General features: G+C 52.1%; 1 pseudogene; it reads left to right on the forward strand.

The window, feature by feature from the left end:
- The first annotated feature begins 503 nt into the window (after positions 1-503).
- LOC123805066 lies at positions 504-7,721 on the forward strand (annotated as a pseudogene).
- The last annotated feature ends 683 nt before the right edge of the window (positions 7,722-8,404 follow it).

Genomic DNA, 8,404 nt, shown 5'->3' on the forward strand with positions numbered 1-8,404 from the left:
CCCCCGCTTGGAAGGCCCGGGCCGGCTTCTGGCGCCTGACTCGGCCTTTTTTCAGGCGCAAAGGGCGGAGGGAGCGGCCAGGCTGTGCCGGCGGGAGGCATTTCTGGAGCAGCAGTGCCATCCAGCGGAATGTTTTTGAGCTCGGCCCCCGGCTCCCGTTCCTGGGTTCCTGGCGGGGCCGCGTGGAGGCCCCGGGAGGCCAGGGGAGGCCAAACCGGGCCGCCAGCTCGCCTCCCGGGTGCGGCCCCGAAGCGACCCGGGCGGTGGAAGCCGCGGGGCTTGGGCCCCGCGGGGCCCAGGAGGTGCCCGGGTCCCCCCCTGGGGCTGAGGGGGGCGTAGGCCTCGGCGGCCGCCATGTTCCCTAGCAACGCACTGAGGCTCCTTGCAGAGGGGGGACTCAGGGGCGCTGTGGCCCCGGATCCCCGTCGTGGGGGGGGTCTTGGGCGAGCTGCACGCGGGGAGGGGGGGCCCCTGCCTGGGGTGAGCACTCCCGGCTGCGCGCCATGTCGCCCGAGGCCCCGGACCCGGCGGTGGGGAAAACCCAGGGGAAACGGGAGGGCCGGCGGGTCGGCCCGCTGGAAGGTCAACCGGTCAGGGGCCGCGTTTTGCCCTCCCGCAGGAGCGGGAGGCAGACAGGGAAAACTGCTGTCGGGCTGCCTTTGTCTGACGCCAACGACAGGCTGGGTCCCAGGCCTCACAGTGGCGCATCCTGTGCCATCCATGTGACACAGGGTCCCCATTCCCAGTGGGCACTACATTGGCTCGGCCTGGAGGAGCACATCACTCAAGGCTGGGATCCCGACCTTTACGGGGCCAGTGACCTCGGGAGCCAGCCGAACGGCGTCCGTTGTCCTCACTTCTCTCCGGCCCGCCCTGGCCCCCCCTGGGCCGGGGAACACACGGTCCTGTCCGAGGAGCCCAGGGCCCCCACCCCTTGCTCCTTGCTCCTGTGCGCCCCCCCCCCTGTCTCCCCCGCCCCGCCCCCGCCCCGGGCAGGGCCCCTGGCACGGCCACCGGAGGGGACGGGCCGTTGATGTGCCCGTGTCCCCGTGAGCAGGAGGACGCGTGGGACCCTGCAGGTCGGGACGTGACCCCCACGGGGCCACCAGTGCCCGCACAAGGCCCGACACGGCTGGGCGAAAGCGGCGGAGGGGCTGGTGCCTCACAGGTGTGACGAGAGGGGCAGGGACCCAGGGGTCACGTTTCGGCCCCGTTCCGGGATGACCTGACAGCAAAGCAAGGGGGGTGTGTGCAGGGAGGGCTGGGGCCGGGAGACCCACCCGCATACCAGACCCCGGGGGCCGCCCCCGCCCCCCCCCGCTCTTCCTCCCGGCCCCGAACCCCCCGGCAGGGAGGAGCCACCCCACAAGCTGTTGCCGACGTGGGGCCCTCGTGGCCCCGGGGTCCAGACGGGAAGGCCGAGAGTGTCCGGGCCTTATCAGACGGGCTGCACCCCCGGGGGGGCGGGGGGCAGGGGACACAAGAGGGAGGAGGTCCCTGTGTCACCCCCAGCCGCCCGGCCAGCTGGAGGGAGCCTCTTCAGACCCCCTGCTGGCTTCCCAGGCCTGCCCACAGGCTGCGGGCTGGACACCTGGACAGCCGGCGCTGCGTGCAGGCCAGGGCCCTTCCTCCTCCTCGCAGACCCAGAGAGGCTCAGGGCGTCTTGGTGGCAGGTGGTCAAGAAGGCCCAAGTCTGCCAATGTGTGGCCGGCCGGGGCCACCGCTCTACGGGGCCCGCCTCTACTTCACTGGGCCCCCGTGTCCGCCGCAATGTCCTGTCCTTTCCTGTGTCCTGTGCCCTCCTCTCCCCTCCCGAGCGGGAGGTGGGGCCCGGAGCCTCCGTTGCAAGCCTGTGCTGGAAGCCTGGCGACCCGGAGGGGTGACACCGCCTGCGATGGGCTCCTTCTGCCCTGGCTCCCTCTCGTTGGAGCGGGCCTTCCCCTTCCTGCGTCTGCTGGCATCCTCTTGCCGACACCCTTGGCCAGGCACCCTTGGCCCTGGCTGGCCGGGTTCCACCAGCTCCGGCAGAGCTGCACAGGAGAACCTCCCTCACTGCGGGTGGTGGGGGGACGCGTTTGTGTCGTGCCCGCCCAGCCCCTCTCTGCGCCCGAGCGTCTGGTGTACGTGTGTGCGTGTGCGTGTGGTTTTTCTCTGTGTGTGTGTGTGTGTGTGTGTGTGTGTGTGTGTGCCCGCACGTGCTTCGGAACTTAGGCTCCTGGGCTTCGGCCCAGAGAGGCTCCCAGGGCCCGGGGCGCCTCCCGGGGCCAAACCTGTGCTCCCTAGGAAGGTGGAGAAGGTGGAGGGGCAGGAGGCCAGGCCTGCTCAGGCCTGGACCCTGGACCTGTGACAGGTGGGTCTGCGAAACGGAGGGAAAAGGGGAGGGCCTGGGAGTTGACTGTGTTATTTGTTAGGGGCTGTATGTTACAGAGCTGATGCAGAAATTTTTGTTGTGGCCTTAGCCAGAGCTTTAATAGTTGTTCAGGTGAATTGCAAGTTACAGTAAACAGTGTTGCTATAAAATTTTAGGAATATATGTGGGTATTTTACCTTGTACAGATGTCAGTAAAACTGGCATTGTTGTACATGTCACTGTTGCCAATGCATTGTCAAGAGGTGGGATGACTTTTCCCCTTGTTATTGTGTGGTAGAGTTCAAAGTTTAGGAATAGAGCTATAGACAGTTAAATTGTGTCTAATCTAGGAAGATGGTCTCCCTTAGCATTTGCTGTAATGACAAATTTCGGCCAAAGGGGTAGTCTTCCAGAAAAGAATTCTGTTCTTACTCTCTACAGAAGAAAGTAGTATAAAGTATCAAAATTTAATATATAATAAACAGTATCATATTACTACTAGGAAAATAAAACCATAGGATGATTCCTTTATAATCTTTGAGTAGGGTAGGAATGTCTGTGTATCTCTGACTGAAAACATAGGAAAGAAAACAGGAAGAAACATGAAAAGTCCACAGGGAAAGAACCTGAAATAGTGGCTAAGATTGCAACAATACTCCCCCTTTACTTACATAAGGAAAATCTGAAGAAAACTTGCAGTATTGTTCAAGTTAAGTTCTCTTATCTAATGACCCTATCCTTTGAGGGGCCTGTATTGCCTGGTGTTTCTTGGGGTGTCATGGGTATGTGTCAAGTGGCCCCAAGTCATCATTTGCTACTTTATTGCAAGGAATTGTCCTATACATGCAGAGAGCCAAATGCTACCTCGTAGGCAGATATTTTTGTAGGACTGTAGGGCCAATGACTTTGTGCCCTTTACACTTAAAATGGGTATAATTGCCAGGTAATCAGAGTCCCTTGAGTGAAAGTTTCTCATTTTCTTTGGCTGGGCTGTATAGTGGCCAAGAGACAGGCTTGTAGGGCACTCGGCCAACCCGGGCCGACTTGCTCTAAACCCCAAGGCGTTCGATGCCAGTCAAATGCTCACAGTCAATGACCAAGTTCCCTTATGAAGTACAGCACAGACAGTGCGGCCACAAGGCTCTGCATCCTCACTTCCTGTGCCCCACCAACCAGGCACCTCAGCCGTGGGCCTTATCTCAGTGCACGTGCATGGTGCCAACATGGCCATAGCCCATCCACAGTGGCTGGCAGAGATCTGGACTTCAGAGGAGTGGTGGAGGCTGGCCTCCTTCCTTATCTTCCCAGCTTCTCTGACTTCACTGGGTCCTTCTTCTTTCCCCAGAAGCCAAGTGCAGGGCTCAGGGAAATGTCCAAGGGGTTCTGCCTAATGGCAGTATTGCACCAGAAATGCAGACTTTCAACTCCCCCACAGAGCAGTACTGGCCACAGGGCTTCAGAAATGGTCAAGTGGGACAGCTGGTAATCCAAGTAAGGTCTGTGTGTCCAGGAGTGTGAGTCCCCTTCATGAACCTGCCAGGCATGGGGAAAAGAGCCTGGGCCCACTGCTCAGGGCCACAGCCAACAGTGCTGAGCCTCTGCCTTGGTCCATTGACCACCCACGCTGAAGCAAGCAGAGGGGGGGAGTATATGTCCCCTTCCTGCATTGGAGTCTTGATTGCTGTTGGCCAGTCAATGGCAGGGATTTACCAGGCCTATCAGCTGCAAGGACTAGCAGTGACCACAGACAACCTACCTCCGACCACTGTGGAAGATCAGCTGTGCAGGGGCCCACTCCGCAGAACAGGGCTTACTTCAGCAAGGCTCTGGTGCCCACTGAGTCCACCCCTTGAGTGTGTTGCTTGTAGAGGGGGTTTGATGATGGTGCCCCCACATGGTCTGTAGCTGACCACTGGGTGCACAGGCTCTGGAGACTCCTGAGAGGTGCAGGCCAAGGTCAGCCACCTCCTGTGTTTTCTCCAGAGCCACCCAAATAAGCTACAAAGTGATCTGTAGATGGCTGCTACTTGTGCTGGGTTTGGAGGTGCCCAAGTGAGTCCAAGCTATGAACCAAGGCCAACTACTGTTAGTGCTGGGCCTGGGGCCACATAGCAGTAGGCACAGGGCACACTGAGGCCAAATGCTCTTTGAGAGAATTTAGGAAGATGTGAAGCATGGGCCAAGACAGACGTTTGTGTAGAAAAGCTACTAGAAACAGCTTGGGTGGGCCCAGAAGTAGGGTGGCAGGAGCCTCAGGGAATTACCAGGGTGGGACAAACAGTGAGAGCCAGGTTGATGGAGTGTCAGATATGGGGAACAATGGCCTCTGCCAGCACTTCTGTCTCGGAGAAATCTGTTCCCCAGCTCTCGCCCTGAGGCCAGATAGTTCCTGTCTTCCCCATTTGCCTCTGATGCCTTTCAAGCTGCTGCCCCTATGCTGGAGCTCAGAGGTAATAAGTCCTGGTAAGTCTGTGTGTGGGCCCTTTCAGAGGAACTGCCTGAGACTCTAGCAGTTTTCCAGTCTCAGTCCCCTCTGGGGTTTTTGCAGCCTGAAGTTATCACTTCCTGGCACCGGAACCCTAGGCTGGGGGGCCTGGGACCTCTCACTCCTGCAATACCTGTTCCAATTTGTGTCCACCACACACGGATGTGGGGCCAGCACATTCTGTTTCTCCACCCCTCCTGCCAGTCTCCACGTGGTTTCTTCTTTAAATCTGTAGGAATTCCATTTAGCTTGCTTTCTGAAGGTTCTGAGTGATGGTTGTTCTGTAGTTTAGTTGTCATTTTGATGTGGTTGTGTGAGGAGGTGAGCCGTGTTTACCTATGCTGCTGTCTTGTCCACAATTTCTTCAGCCAATCTTATGTATTAATGTGTCTATACCCTTTCATTATGAATTCAGTGAGATATTCATCATCTTCTGGGGTCACTGCATTGAGAACTGCCGTCTAAACTTCTTGTCCATAATAGTCAATTGATCCCCTACTTCCCTGGCTTCCAGTTGACATCAAGTACACCCTGGTTGGAAAGACACCTGGGAACTCAAGCAGGCAGTTTATATTCTCTATCTTCATCATGGACCAGAGTTAGCTTCCGGCGAAGGGGCACATTGAGGCCACCTGGCTCACAGCAATGGGGTCGGGGCCATGTGTTTGTGTAGATCAGGGCTTACTTGCTGGTTTAATAAATAAGGTGTCAGACAACATCTTTCCCCATTTATGTTAACTTTTAACAGGTTATGATCTTAGAAGTTTCTAAAAAATATGGGCAATTCAAGGGTTTCATTCTCCTTCCAATGAAGCATTAAAAAAAAAAGTAGTGACATTTGAACAATGTTTGCAACAGTGCACATAAGAGGGAAAATATTTCTGAGACATTTATTTACAACTTTTTATCCACCCAGTGCTCAAAACCCAACATTCAGAGTGGCATGCTTCAAAACGCTTTAACCTTTCCCAGGATTGATTATAATATGGAAACTATACCACTTACTGATACTGAGAATGTTAAAGGAATTCTTGACCATCAAGGGCTTTAATATTTTTACAAGCCAATTCCATGAATAAATATATCCACTTAGAAATATCACTGATGACCTATTACATGCTTAGCAGTAATCTAAAAAAAACACATGAAAATCTACCTGATGAAAACTTCTAAATTTCTGAAGGATTGAAAAGTAGATTTAATCAAGAGTCAAGATGAGCTATATTCTATGAGAACAAACCCACAACTATCAACCTAAAAGAAAAGAAAAATAACAAAAAGAAAAACTAAGCAAACAATGAGAACAGGAACAGAATCAGAGAAATGGACATCACACAGAGGGAGTTCAGTGGAGGAGGGGAAGGAAGGAATAGCGGGGAAAATGTACAGGGAAGAAGAAGCATAGTTGGTCGGCATAAAATAGATAGGGAGAGATAAAAAATGGTATAAGAAACAGGACTCAAAGACCTTATATGTACAACCCATAGACATGAACTAAGGGGGGGATGCTGGAGAGTTGGGGGGGCAGGGCGGAGGGGGGATAAAAGAGGAAAACTGGGAAAACTGTAATAGCATAATCAATAAAAATACTTTAAAAAAAGATGTGCTATATTCTCGAATAGAGACTTAACCCCATGAACATATCAATTCTTTGTCAGTTAATGAATCAACTAATCCCAAGGAAAATCCAAAAGGCTTTTTGAAAGTTTTGTTATTTTTCATTGTTCATAAAGATAGACAAACAGGCAGGAATATCCAGGAGACTTATGACAATGAATAGCCATGTTGTGAGGGAACTAGTCTTACCATATGTGAAAATACGGTGGGGCAGGAGGGAGGAGTAGGGTTTCAGTTGTTTACATGTAGGAAAAAGACATGCAGGTTATGATTATCATTAATAAATAATATATAAGAATAAACTCACAACTGTAAACCTAATTTTGTCCACCCCTGTATATAGTAGACCACAAAATCCAAGAATAGCCCTGAAGACACACAAGAATTAGTACACAATTTAGCACCCTCCCACATCAGTGAGAATAAAGATGGTCTTGGGACGAGGGGTAGCCATCTACAATAAGTTCTTAGTTCTACATCTGTCACAATAAGCCAGGAGAAACTCTCTGCAGATCGAAGAATTAAAAGTACAACAAGCACTTCCCCCCCTCTTCACACTTGGCACCAACTGCCTGTGCTCCTTTTTCCTCTGCTGCCACCCAGCTCCCGGAGCAGTGGAGGCCCTGGGTGTTGGCGACCTGAAAGGCCCTGCAGGCCTCCAACTGCTCAAAAACTACCAGGTGCTCCATCGAGGGCTATGTGTGCCATGACAAGCAGATGTGGCAGCATTTGACGCAGTTTCTGGCCCACCGGCCCACCACCTGACAACTTATACCACACCCTACATTGGTATAATCATATCAAGTCTTACAGAAAGTAAAAGGCCAATCTGCCAGGCGTGAAGAAAGCTTTGGGCAAGTATGGCCCGGCCTCTTGGAAGACACCACGGGAAGTGTCATTGATCTCTTTGGATCTGATGAAGAGGATGAAGGAAGCAAAGAGGCTAAGAGAAAAACCCCTTGCTGAATACGAGTCAAAGAAATCCATAAACCTGCACTTGTTGCCAAGTCTTCCATCTTATCAGGTGTGAAACCTTGGGATGGTGAGACGGATACCACAAAGTTAGGGGAGTGTGCCAGGAACATTCGATTAGACGGCTTGGTCTAGGGCTCTTCTGAACTGGATCCAGGTTGGTACGGAATTTAAAAATTGCAAATACAGTGTGTAGTAGAAGACAATACATTTGGGACAGGGATGCTGGAGGAGCAGAACAGTGCTCTTGAGGTCTATGTACAGTCCACGGACGTGGCTGCTTTCAACAAGATCTAAAAGATCCATCATAGTTCATTGCCCTTAAATAAAAGCTTGAAAGATTTAAGAATGTACAATGAACCTCGACACATACTAGAAGAAATACTGGGCAAGAAAATACATGGAGCAGGAAGAGCCTTTTGTACATTTGACTCAAAAAGCCATTCAAAACAGATACATGTGAACACACATCAATTTTAGCTTGCTAAAAAAAGAGTTAGAAGGCAATGATAAATGGGAAGAAATATTTCAACTCACATCACGGGTCTTCCTCATATATAGCAAGGTTCTAGATACCAGTTAAGAGAAAGAGTAGCAGCCCCTTAGAAATAGACATTGCCCTGGCTGATGTGGCTCAGTGGATTGAGCATCAGCCTGGGAACTAAAGGGTCTGAGGTTTGATTCCCAGTCAGGGGTTGCAGGCCAGGTCACCAGCAGGGGGCACTCAGGACGCAATCACACATTGATGTTCCTCTCCTCTTTCTCCCTCCCTTCCCCTCTCTAAAAATAAATAAAATCTTTAAAAAATAGAAATAAACATTAACAGTTCACAGAAAACACACACACATACACAAGGCTCTTAAATAAAATATACAAGGTTACCCAGCCCCTCATACAAGGAAAATACAAACAAAAACTACACTCCTGTAAAATTTCTTATATAACTGAGTTCCCAACCAAAACCTGCACATCTGAGGGGC

The sequence above is a fragment of the Phyllostomus hastatus genome, unplaced genomic scaffold, assembly GCF_019186645.2.
Source record: "Phyllostomus hastatus isolate PE091 unplaced genomic scaffold, TTU_PhHast_1.1 phas_scaffold_28, whole genome shotgun sequence".
Taxonomy (NCBI): Eukaryota; Metazoa; Chordata; class Mammalia; order Chiroptera; family Phyllostomidae; genus Phyllostomus; species Phyllostomus hastatus.